Genomic DNA, 10822 nt, shown 5'->3' with positions numbered 1-10822 from the left:
CTCGGCCTCAGAAGTGGAGCTCAGCACGACCTCCAAGGTGGAGCTCAGCTCGGCCTTAGAACTGCTGTCCTGCAGCACAGCTCTCGCACAAGCAGTCAGCGCCGTGCTCTAACTCCTCAGGGGTCCACCAGTCCTCTTCAGGAAACTCGACTGTGGGACCCACCCCATGCTCCTCAGATGTATGACCTGCAAAATCATTTAAAAAGGGGGTGTACACGTGGGATGAGCTCACTAGCCCAGTAAGTAGAAAGGTGGACCACACACAACAGTCCACACATCACAACACATCATATGCACTACATGCCATGCTATACATTTTAATTCACATCCACCTAAGCAACATTACTAAGTCTTTGGTTTAAGTGCTACTACAACCACAGTGCGCGTATACTCCGGGTACGAGCCGCGAACTCCCTCCCGTGATACGCCCATAGGGCTGTTGGAGAAGGCCCACTGTGAGTACTCGGAAAAGTAAAGACAATGCCGTCCACCGGCTCTCAACAGAAATGTAAATAACTGAAATAAAGGTGTTGACTCCAGCAATTTAAAAGCAGTACGATTGGCCCTCTTGAATGTACCACCGGGGTTACCGACTGTCCTACATGACTCGCCGGGCGTAATGCCTAACCGCCACAGTGTCCGACAACCGCGACCCCTGCTTCCCCCAAATGGCAACCCAACACCTTAACCCCTGTTGGGAAGGGTCGTAGCACGGGATGGTGAGAATCCTAATACCGCATGCTCCTATATGACAATAGTACGATTGCATAGTGCCTCTGTGTCCCATACCACGGGCCACCAATGCATTCGTTTCCAAGCCGACCACGGCATCTAGTCTATCAATGCATTATGCTCCATGATGTCCACATTCAACATATAAACATCTCATCCAATTGGCATTTGAAAAGTAAACATATCATATATGCACATCAATAAGTGGAATGACTAATCTATATAGCATATTCATGATGACATGACTAGATTAGATATAGTTATATGAATGCCAAACAAATGCCTTAAAACAAGGCCAAAACATCCTCTCTCCACTTACCTGTAGCATACAAGGATTCCCGTTCGGTACGGGTGAGATCCGGAGCGAATCGGGTAGGATTTGGTGAACCTAACATAATTGAGAGGGGTTAGTACTTCACCATTTTAGAATCGAAATTAATGAAATCCGATGTCAAAATCGTGTTTAGAATGTCAAAAGAAGGTCGCACGTCCGATTTGGGTTCGATCGGACATAAGGACCACCTTCGGGGCCACTCAGGTGGGTCAGACAGGTGGGCTGTCTACCCACCGGTTTTACCCACCGGTTATGACCGGCGGTTATACCTGCCGATTGTACCCGCCGGTTAGGCCAGGGACCCTTTGCTAAGACAGGTACCCGCCGGTGGTACCCGCCGGTTAGGCCTGAAGGCCCCCTGCCTTCTCAGGTGGGTACCCATAGGCGGGTAGGTACCCGTCGGTTATACCCACCGGTTTTGGCGGAAATGACCCTATTTCTTCCCCATTTCCTCCATCCTTTGGGGAATCGAATGGGGCTTTCCCCCACCCATTCTTCACACCTTTGAGGTCCTATAAGATGGTTCTAACCTAGATCTAGGTTAGATTCGAGTGAGGGAAAGCCATCTTACCTCCTTTGTTCAAGAATGACTTCAAACCCTCCAAATCACTTCCAACTCACAATGCTTCTTCTACCTTGTCAATATCTCTTCAAATCCTTCAAGATCAACACATAAATCATCTATTAAACCTTAGATTCATCCTTTCAAAGGGTATTTACAAGATCTCAAGAAACCATACTCGAATCAAGGGTTTAAAGCTTGGGTATGGTGAACGTTCATAAAACCCAACTTTTCTTACCTCCAACTGTAGATCTAGAGTTGAAGATTACTCTCCCGGCACCGGAATGGCAAGATCGAGCTTCGGCGCCACTGAAATCCTTCATTTCTTCCTCTTCCTTTCTTCTTCCCTTTCTTTTCTCTCTCCTCTTTATTTTTCTCACCAAACGTACGAGGGTAATAAATGGAAAGGAAAGAAATCATAAAGCCTTATATACTATTCCTAATTAAGTGAATAGTCTTGGATGGGTCACTCAGGTGGGTGGGTGTACCCACCTGTCCTACCCACCCGAGAGCCAAAACTTAAGATTTTGATCGGGTTCGGACCTCGGCACGAACCCCACCCCAGGTATATGATGTAGCATACGTATATACCTTAAAATACGGATATAATACCTATTTTATCCGTACATAGCCTTATGGTAGGTGCACGTACACGGTTTGGGCACTCCCGTCTCTTCTGGCACTGGCTCGGACTTGTCGGGCCAGCCGGTGTTTAAGGTCACCCATGCCATCATAGCCCATAAGGAACCCGCTCTAATATCCTCTGGCTCGGTTCCTGCATGGTTAAACCGGTTCAATTGTGAAATCAGACCGGGTTTAAGAAGCGGGGTATTACAATATGAGCTATGATATTAAAGGAGAGCCACTGTTAAATATCTTAGGGTATTTGGTTCTAGATGCTTCATCAAAATGAAGGATGACAGCCTTGGAAAATTCGATGACAGAGCATATGAGGGGATTTTCTTGGGGTATTCTTCAAAGAGTAAGGCCTACAAATGCTATAATAAAATATTGGGCAAAGTGGTAGAGAGTTCAAATGTAAGAATTGATGAACATGTACTCCATTCTAAATAGATAAAACCAGTAGAGCAGACTTATGAGGACTTTTATGATGATGCAACTGTAGATGATGAAGTTGTGGAAGTTCAAAATCATATTGATGATGAAAATACAGATGCTCATGAGACTGACACAGTGACAGAGAGAGATGGAGGACTCAGTTTTCAAAAGTGGCAAAAAGTGCATCCCCCACATCAGGTCAATCGAGATCCTAAAGCAGAATTGCGAACAAGAAAGACGAAATCTACTACATATTCATTACTTTCTCAAATTGAACTCAAATCTGTTGGGGAAGCAATTATAGATGAGAACTGGGTGAAGGCAATGAATGAAGAGTTAGATCAAATAGAGAATAACAACACTTGGGAGCTAGTTCCTAGACCATCCAATAAAAACATCATTGGAACCAAGTGGGTTTTTAGAAATAAATTGAATGAAGATGGTCAAGTGGTTAGAAACAAAGCTAGACTAGTGTGCAAAGGCTACGCTCAGGTAGAGGGGATAGACTGTGATGAGACATTTGCACCGGTAGCAATATTGGAATCTATATGGATGTTCTTAGCATTAGCAGTTTATAAAGGCTTCAAGGTTTATCAGATGGATGTCAAGTCTACGTTCTTAAACGGTAATCTTGAAGAAGAAGAAGTGTACATTAAGCAACCAGATGGTTTTCAAATTGGAGATGATCCAAACATGGTCTGTAAACTAAAGAAAGCCCTCTACGGCTTGAAACAAGCTCCAAGGGCTTGGTACTCCATACTAGACAGCTACTTATATCAGTTGGGACTTCGAAAAGGCATTGTTGATAATAACCTATATATTATGACAGAGCACAAAAGTCAATTAGTAGTGGTGGTCTATGTAGATGATATCATCTTTGGAGGGCAAAATGATGAGGTGTGTAGACAGTTTGCAGAGCGGATGATGGCAGAGTTCGAGATGTCTATGCTGGGGGAGTTATCATAATTTTTGGGTTTGCAAGTGAACCAACAACAGAATGGTATCTTCATATCACAAGCAAAGTACATCAAGGAATTGTTGAAGGAATTTATGATAGAGGATAGCAAACCAGTAAGTACTACTATGGTAGTAGGTTGCAGGTTGAGTTCGAGTGATGAGTTAGTTAGTATAGATCAGACTCTCTACAGGTCTATGATTGGAAGCTTGCTATACTTGATAGCATCAAGACCTGATATCCTACAAGCAGTGTGTTTGGTCGCTCGATTTCAAGCTAGTCCGAAAGAGACTCATCTAGTGGCAATCAAAAGGATTTTTAGATATCTTAGAGGTACGATGGAGTATGGCTTATGGTACCCTAAGATTGGAAGTTTCACACTCACATCATTCTCATATGCAGATTGGGTTGGCAGTGTGGACGATAGGAAGTGCACTAGTGGTGGTACATTCTTTTTGGGGGCAGAGTCTAGTGGCATGGCATAGCAAGAAATAAAAATCAGTCTCACATTACCGCTGTAGCTATTTGTACACAGATGATTTGGATGCAGAGACAAGTAAAGTAACAGACTTTGGAATTCACAATGATGAATCGGTGTCTATTAAGTGTGATAATATAGGTGCCATTAATATTTCAAAGAATCCAGTGCAGCATTCGAGGACAAAGCATATTAACATCCGATATCACTTCCTGAAGGAGAAGGTTAATGCAAATGAGGTGAGATTGGATTTTGTTCCTACATTTGAGCAGGTGGCAGATATTTTCACGAAAGCACTTCCTAAGGAAAATTTTGAAGCCCTTAGAACCAAACTTGGAGTTGTCACTCCACGTGCACAATAGATGGTATGTGTCCAGGGGGAGTAGGTGAGCATGCATAGAAACATCAAATCCCTATAGGATAGGGAGATGCGGTGGGCACTCCTGTAGGTGAGTCTATGTAGGGGGAGCTTTTACATATGGGGAGCATAACCATCCTTTGTACTTGTTGTCAAAGGGGGAGAGAAGTATAACACATAGTCCAGATAATGTTGCCAACAATTCCAAAGGGGGAGATTGTTGGGAAATTGGATTGAATATTGTCATTGTTGGCAATTATTTTGAACTATTGTTCAATGGTTCAATGATTAATTGAAGAGAGTTGATGTGGTTCGATTGGATTAATTTCAAAGTGAAACTGGTCTAGTTCGATTTAATTAGATTAATGTAGCCCATTACATGCTGATGATGTTAACATGCACTACAGTCCAAGTCTTATATGGAATCAATATTTCAGTAGCCCAATTGGTGTAGAAGTGCTTTCACATGCATGAGAAACTCTTATGTTAAGATTCTTTTAAAGAAAAGGCTAATTGAAATTCTAGAGAACAAAGGATTTCAGAATTCCATATTAGATGGGGTTCTTGTGCACAGCTTATAGTTCAGCTACTCCTAGAGAAAAAGGGAAGATGATTTCAGAATTTGATTACAGGTGGGACTTCTTCTTGTACATGTAACAGAATATATACAAGGCAAATATCCTTATCTATATGTAGACAGATGTTTAATTTTTCAAATCAGTTTCTCCCTTGCGCACATAGACAACAAGTTAAAGAATAGTCCAAGCTTTGGTAAAAGTCAAGAAGTTGAAGTTGAAGTAGAGAAGGATTTGTTTGTTGAGTTGCTGCGATCCCATTGGAGTTTGAAGAATATTTTAACGCCACATAAAAGGGACTTTGTTCTTTCAATGCATGGACAATTATTCTTAGAGTTCCAATTGAAAAACAGTAACTGGATCCAAATAGGATTGATCCTCTACGTGAATGGGTGTTGTTTAAGTTTACAAACAATATAAAAGGACCCTCTTGGTTTCAGAATCGGGTAATCTCTCTATTACTAGCAAAACTGAGAAAGAGAAAGAGAGAGAGGAAGAGAAGCAACCTTGAGATAGAGATCCAAAAGGTTGAGATGTTGATGGTTTAAGCATGTTCAAGTCTCCTTTTATATGTCAAGCAAACGATCATCAATGAGATTATACAGGCTGAGGTAATTCGTATATGAAATCCCTATTTTGGTAATCTAGAATTTGTTGATTGTTGAGAAACTTTAGACCAATGATGTATTGGGTTGGGATTTTATTGATTTAAAATTGTGAACCTAGCAAGTTGGGGTTTGTCTAGGGTGTGGGGTTGTTGCCTTTGTCTGAGTTGCATCTCAGATTGAAGCAGAGATAGGTTCTTGGACCGTTGTAACGGTTGAAAAAGTTAAGTATTGGGGAAATACAAAACACTATATGGGTATTCTTCCGTGGAGTAGGCATTCTGACTGAACCACGTATATCTGGTGTTATTGTCTCGCATTTATTTTTCTACATATATTTCAAGTGCGCATTGTACAGAGTGATGGGACATTGTCTGGTAGACCCAGCCACATTGTGGTGTGAGGTGGACGTTTCATTGTTTGTGTGATTGGTAATTACGAGATTGCCCCAACCAATCTAGAACTGCGCAGTAGAAGCTTTTGTTGGGTTGCAAATAAGAAAATTTTTAGAATCATTGATTCACCCCCCTCTCAGTGTCAACCTATAAACATTAGGGATAGCCAAAGTGATAGAGGATTCACAATATTCTAATCCAATCTTTAGATTGTAAACAATACATTCTCATTTTGGGGAACATTAATGTGCCTAGGTTTCTGTGATCTCCCCCTCTTTATTTGGCATGTTAGTCAAACTTGGTTGGATTCTTGAAGGCATACAACTATATTTCTCTTATGTGTTCATACCATGAACTATACATTGTTATTTTGGGAAATTAATGTGCCTTGGTGTTTGTGACCCGCCCTATATTTGACATATTAGCAATAACTCCCTTTTTTTCATTTTTTTTGGTTGAATCCGTTGGATTCTTGAAGATATACAATTGTAGTTTCTCTTTTGCGTTCATACCATCTAAGTTGCATAATATACTTATTTAGAATATTATGCTACTCATCTTCAATATCCTTTATGGGCATAACATTAAAAAGTTGGAATCGAATTAGTACACTTTTACCCCATGAATTTGTAGTTATTTCAAAAATGCCAGCTAAACTAAATATAGCTTCTGTAAAGAAAATTCTCAAGCTCATATCCCATATCCCATATCCCATATCCCATATCCTATATCTGAAAGTGTGAGGCATGAATTTTGATAAAGTCGAGAATTTGCCTATGTAATGAGACTTCAATATGATGTCAAATATAAATTGAAAGTAAATAACTAAATTTTGATGAAGCATGAGAAGTTCTTTTAAGTATTGGGGATAGTCAAAGTGATAGGGGATTCACAATATTATGTGCCTGGGTTTATTAACACCCCCCTCCCTTTTATTTGGCATGTTAGCAATAGCTCCGTATGATTAAAAAAAAAAAAGTGTGAGGCATGAATTTTGATAAAGTTGAGAATTTGCCTATGTAATGAGACTTCAATATGACGTCAAATATAAATTGAAAGTAAATAACTAAATTTTGATGAAGCATGAGAAGTTCTTTTAAGTATTGGGGATAGCCAAAGTGATAAGGGATTCACAATATTATGTGCTTAGGTTTCTTTACACCCCCCTCCCCTTTATTTGGCATGTTAGTAATAGCTCCGTTTGATTAAAAAATAAAAAATCTGTTGGATTCTTGAAGGTATACAACTATGTTTCTCCCTTTTGTTCATACATTATTATTTTAGGGAATTAATGTGCCTTGGTCTCTGTGGCCCACCCTATATTTGGTATGTTAGCAATAACTCCATTGGATTCTTTAAGGTATACAACTACGTTACTCTCATGTGTTCATATTGGAAATTGTACATTCTTATTTTGGGGAATGAATGTACCTTGGATTCTTGAAAAGTATACAACTACGTTTCTCTCGTGTGTTCATATTGAAAAATGTACATTCATATTTTGGGGAATTAATATGCCTTGGTTTCTGTGACCCACCCTATATTTGGTATGTTAGCAATAACTCTGTTGAATTATTAGATGTATACAACTATAGTTTCTGAATTCTTGAAGGTATACAGCTGTAGTTTCTCTTACGCATTCACACTGTCTAGGCTTCATAATATATATTCGATATAGTATGCTACTCATTTTTAATCCCTTTTATGGGCATAACATTCAAAATTTGATATCAAACTTGATTTACATTTTTACCCCATGAATATGTAATTATTTCAAAAATGCCAGCTGAACTAAATATAGGTTTTGTAAATAAAATTCTCAAGCTCAATTACCATACCTATATTTGAAAAGCATGAAATTTGAAATTTGGTAAAGCGAGGAATTTGTTTAGGTAACGAGACTTCAATATGATATCAAATCTAAATTGAAGATAAATAATTAAATTTTAATGAATATTGAGAAATTCTTTAAGTATTGGACTTCAATTAGGCATGTCACGAAAATATCGCCGATTATTAATCTTACAATGATTGCAATTTTAACTTCAGTCTTCTAACAAGTGCCTAATCATTTACTCATTAGTCGTTACCGCCATCATCCTGTATAGAACATCGTCACTTATCACTAAAAGCATTCCACGAATGTCGAATAATGGTCCCTTGTCTGGATGCCTTCGATGGTCAAATAGTGCATTTACTACCCTTGCTATTGAGAGTCTAGTTCGATAACAATAAAAAGTTTACGTGGAGCGCAAAACTAGCACCTGATCTTTAATAATGTCGTATATGTACTTTATGTCTATGTAATTTATGTTGTGTTTCATACTCACGTAAACTTTTTTCACTCGCATTTAATATCTACGTCAACAACTTCACTAGCAACTAAAACATTTTCTATTTTCGTTACACTTCAGTATTGACTGATCTAACGAATATTTATGAGCGTACAAACCTGAGGACAAATAGTCCAAAATTACCTTACCCTCAATTGAAATTATAGTTCCGAAAAAGTACATGCCATGCACACGATTTAGTTGCACAACAAATTAATACAAAAATATTTTTTTGAAAGTACATTCCACCATACTTTTACACCACAAGCTAGCACAAATACTAGTAAATCTTATACACAAGGAGTCATATATTATTCTCAGCTAAAAAAATAAAACCATATGTACAGCCATAAAAAAAAGGGAACCACACAAGAGTAGATCAGAAGGGGATTGAATGGAAAAAAAATGGAAGGGCTTATTTCGTAATTTGATATCTCATGAAGTACAAGGGCACTGTATTATTACAAGGGTATTTTAGTAACTTTGATCACAATCGGTACCAAATAGGAAAGAAAGGAGGGAATTTGGATGCCAATAGGCGGCAAACAAGTATTTAAAGCGGCGAGGGGATGAGCTTCAAACCACTCCTCTTTCCTCTCTCCTCTGTTTCTCTCTCTCTCACCGTTTCAGTCTTTCCGTTTCTTTTTCTGGATTTCCTTGAAGCTTTTCTCTCAGATCTCTTCTTCATCTAGAGGAAGAAAGTGGGGATTCATGGCTTGAGGATCCATGGTTCTTTTCTCTGAAGAAATGAAAGTGAGTTTCTGAGTGATATCACAATGCTTCTGTTTGTGTTTGATAGAGCTGAAAGGTAAGCTTTCAGATTTCATATTCTAGGGTTTTTGTATCTTCTAAAGTTGGAGCTTTGGTTATCCATTTTAGAATGATCTGTTTTTGCTGATGATATCAACTTTGTTCGTTCAGAGGTGGAAGGTTACCGCCGAGGATTGGCTGATGGGGAGAGCATCGTTTTCTTCCTTTTTAATGTCTTTAGTTAAGGTTTGATTCTTTGCTTTATTTCTTTTGTTTTTTTTATTCCTACCGTTGTGCTGTAATTACCTCTGATAATTTGTTCCTTCCACAGAAGAGATTTTTTTTTTCACTCTTCAGGAAAGGAAACGATGGATTAAATCTTGGTTTAGAGTCCAAAATAACGTTCTTATGATTATTTTCTGTCTGTTTTTCTTGTGTAGACTGGAAAATGATTCAGTTTTGTTCCGATTTTAATGTCTGCATTTAGCTCCTTTAAATTATTGTGCATCGTCCCTGTTCTGTGCGTTATGTACTTGGTAAAGATGGACATGTCATATATATGTATTTGGGTGCATGATGTAAAGTCTAGATCTTACATTGTATTCTGTTGCCAAGTAATTGGAGCCTTGCGCACTGGGTTGCTCTTTTTTTACTACTGACAATAGTTACTTTTTCTTTCCTTTCTTCTCTTTTAGGCATGAGTCATAATATATCTAAGTTATGTTGTATTTTGTAGATCAGATCTATGAACACATTTGTCCTATTTATGAGATTCTGATGGCTTTAGACCACATTTTCCTTTTGTATCAATTGTTTCATAATTTGTCAAAAGATTAAGGGTTTCACACTAAACCTCTGGCCGTACTTCTAAGCACTGATCTTTAAAATTCGGTACTTCTATCTATAAAGTGGAAAGGAAAAACAGGATTTTGTGGTAACCTCCTAGTAGTTAGGGTGAGAAGCTTATTTGATCTGAGTTGAGATCTTATTTTTCAAATTTTTTTTTGCACTTCCTCTTTTATGCGAAGACTATTACTATCATAAAAATCACTTTATGCGAGTTTATGGATCTGTCTTCAGATTATGTTTTTTTTTTTTTGGTTGATAGATTATAGTTGAGCTCAAGTAAAACTGAGGGATTTGATATGATTGAAATCCTAATTTAATAAAAATAATGATTCTTGAGGGTTGAAAGCTGATGTCAACATTTTTATATGAAATATGCAAGAAGTTTGGTTATGTTTCTAGTAAAGGTCTATTGTATTACTAGAATTTAGACTCCTCATTGACTGATTTGTATTATTTGATATTTAGATTCTTTTTTTTCCCCAGTCTACATATGATATTTAAAAAAAAAAATGGAGGTTCTTTTGGTATAGTATACTATTCAGATTTTTTGTCAGTCAAAATGTATTGGTTCTTCCATATATGGAGTCAAATCATTTATTTATTTATTTTTATTGGGTAATTGTAGCCTTTTAAGAGTTAATGTATTTTCATGTATTTCAACTTTCGATAGTTGATTTCACCATATCAATCCTACAAATGACTTGATAATGCTCTAGCCTTTTTTTGTGCTAAATATCAGTAATGATTATATTAATAAAATAAAAAAAATGGATGTACAGCTTTAAACTAGGTATTCTCAGACTGGAGAAAATATACAAAGTTGATTTGTCCACTTTC

Source organism: Macadamia integrifolia, chromosome 9 (assembly GCF_013358625.1).
Source record: "Macadamia integrifolia cultivar HAES 741 chromosome 9, SCU_Mint_v3, whole genome shotgun sequence".
NCBI classification, from domain to species: domain Eukaryota; kingdom Viridiplantae; phylum Streptophyta; class Magnoliopsida; order Proteales; family Proteaceae; genus Macadamia; species Macadamia integrifolia.
Note: the sequence above shows the minus strand (reverse complement) of the source record.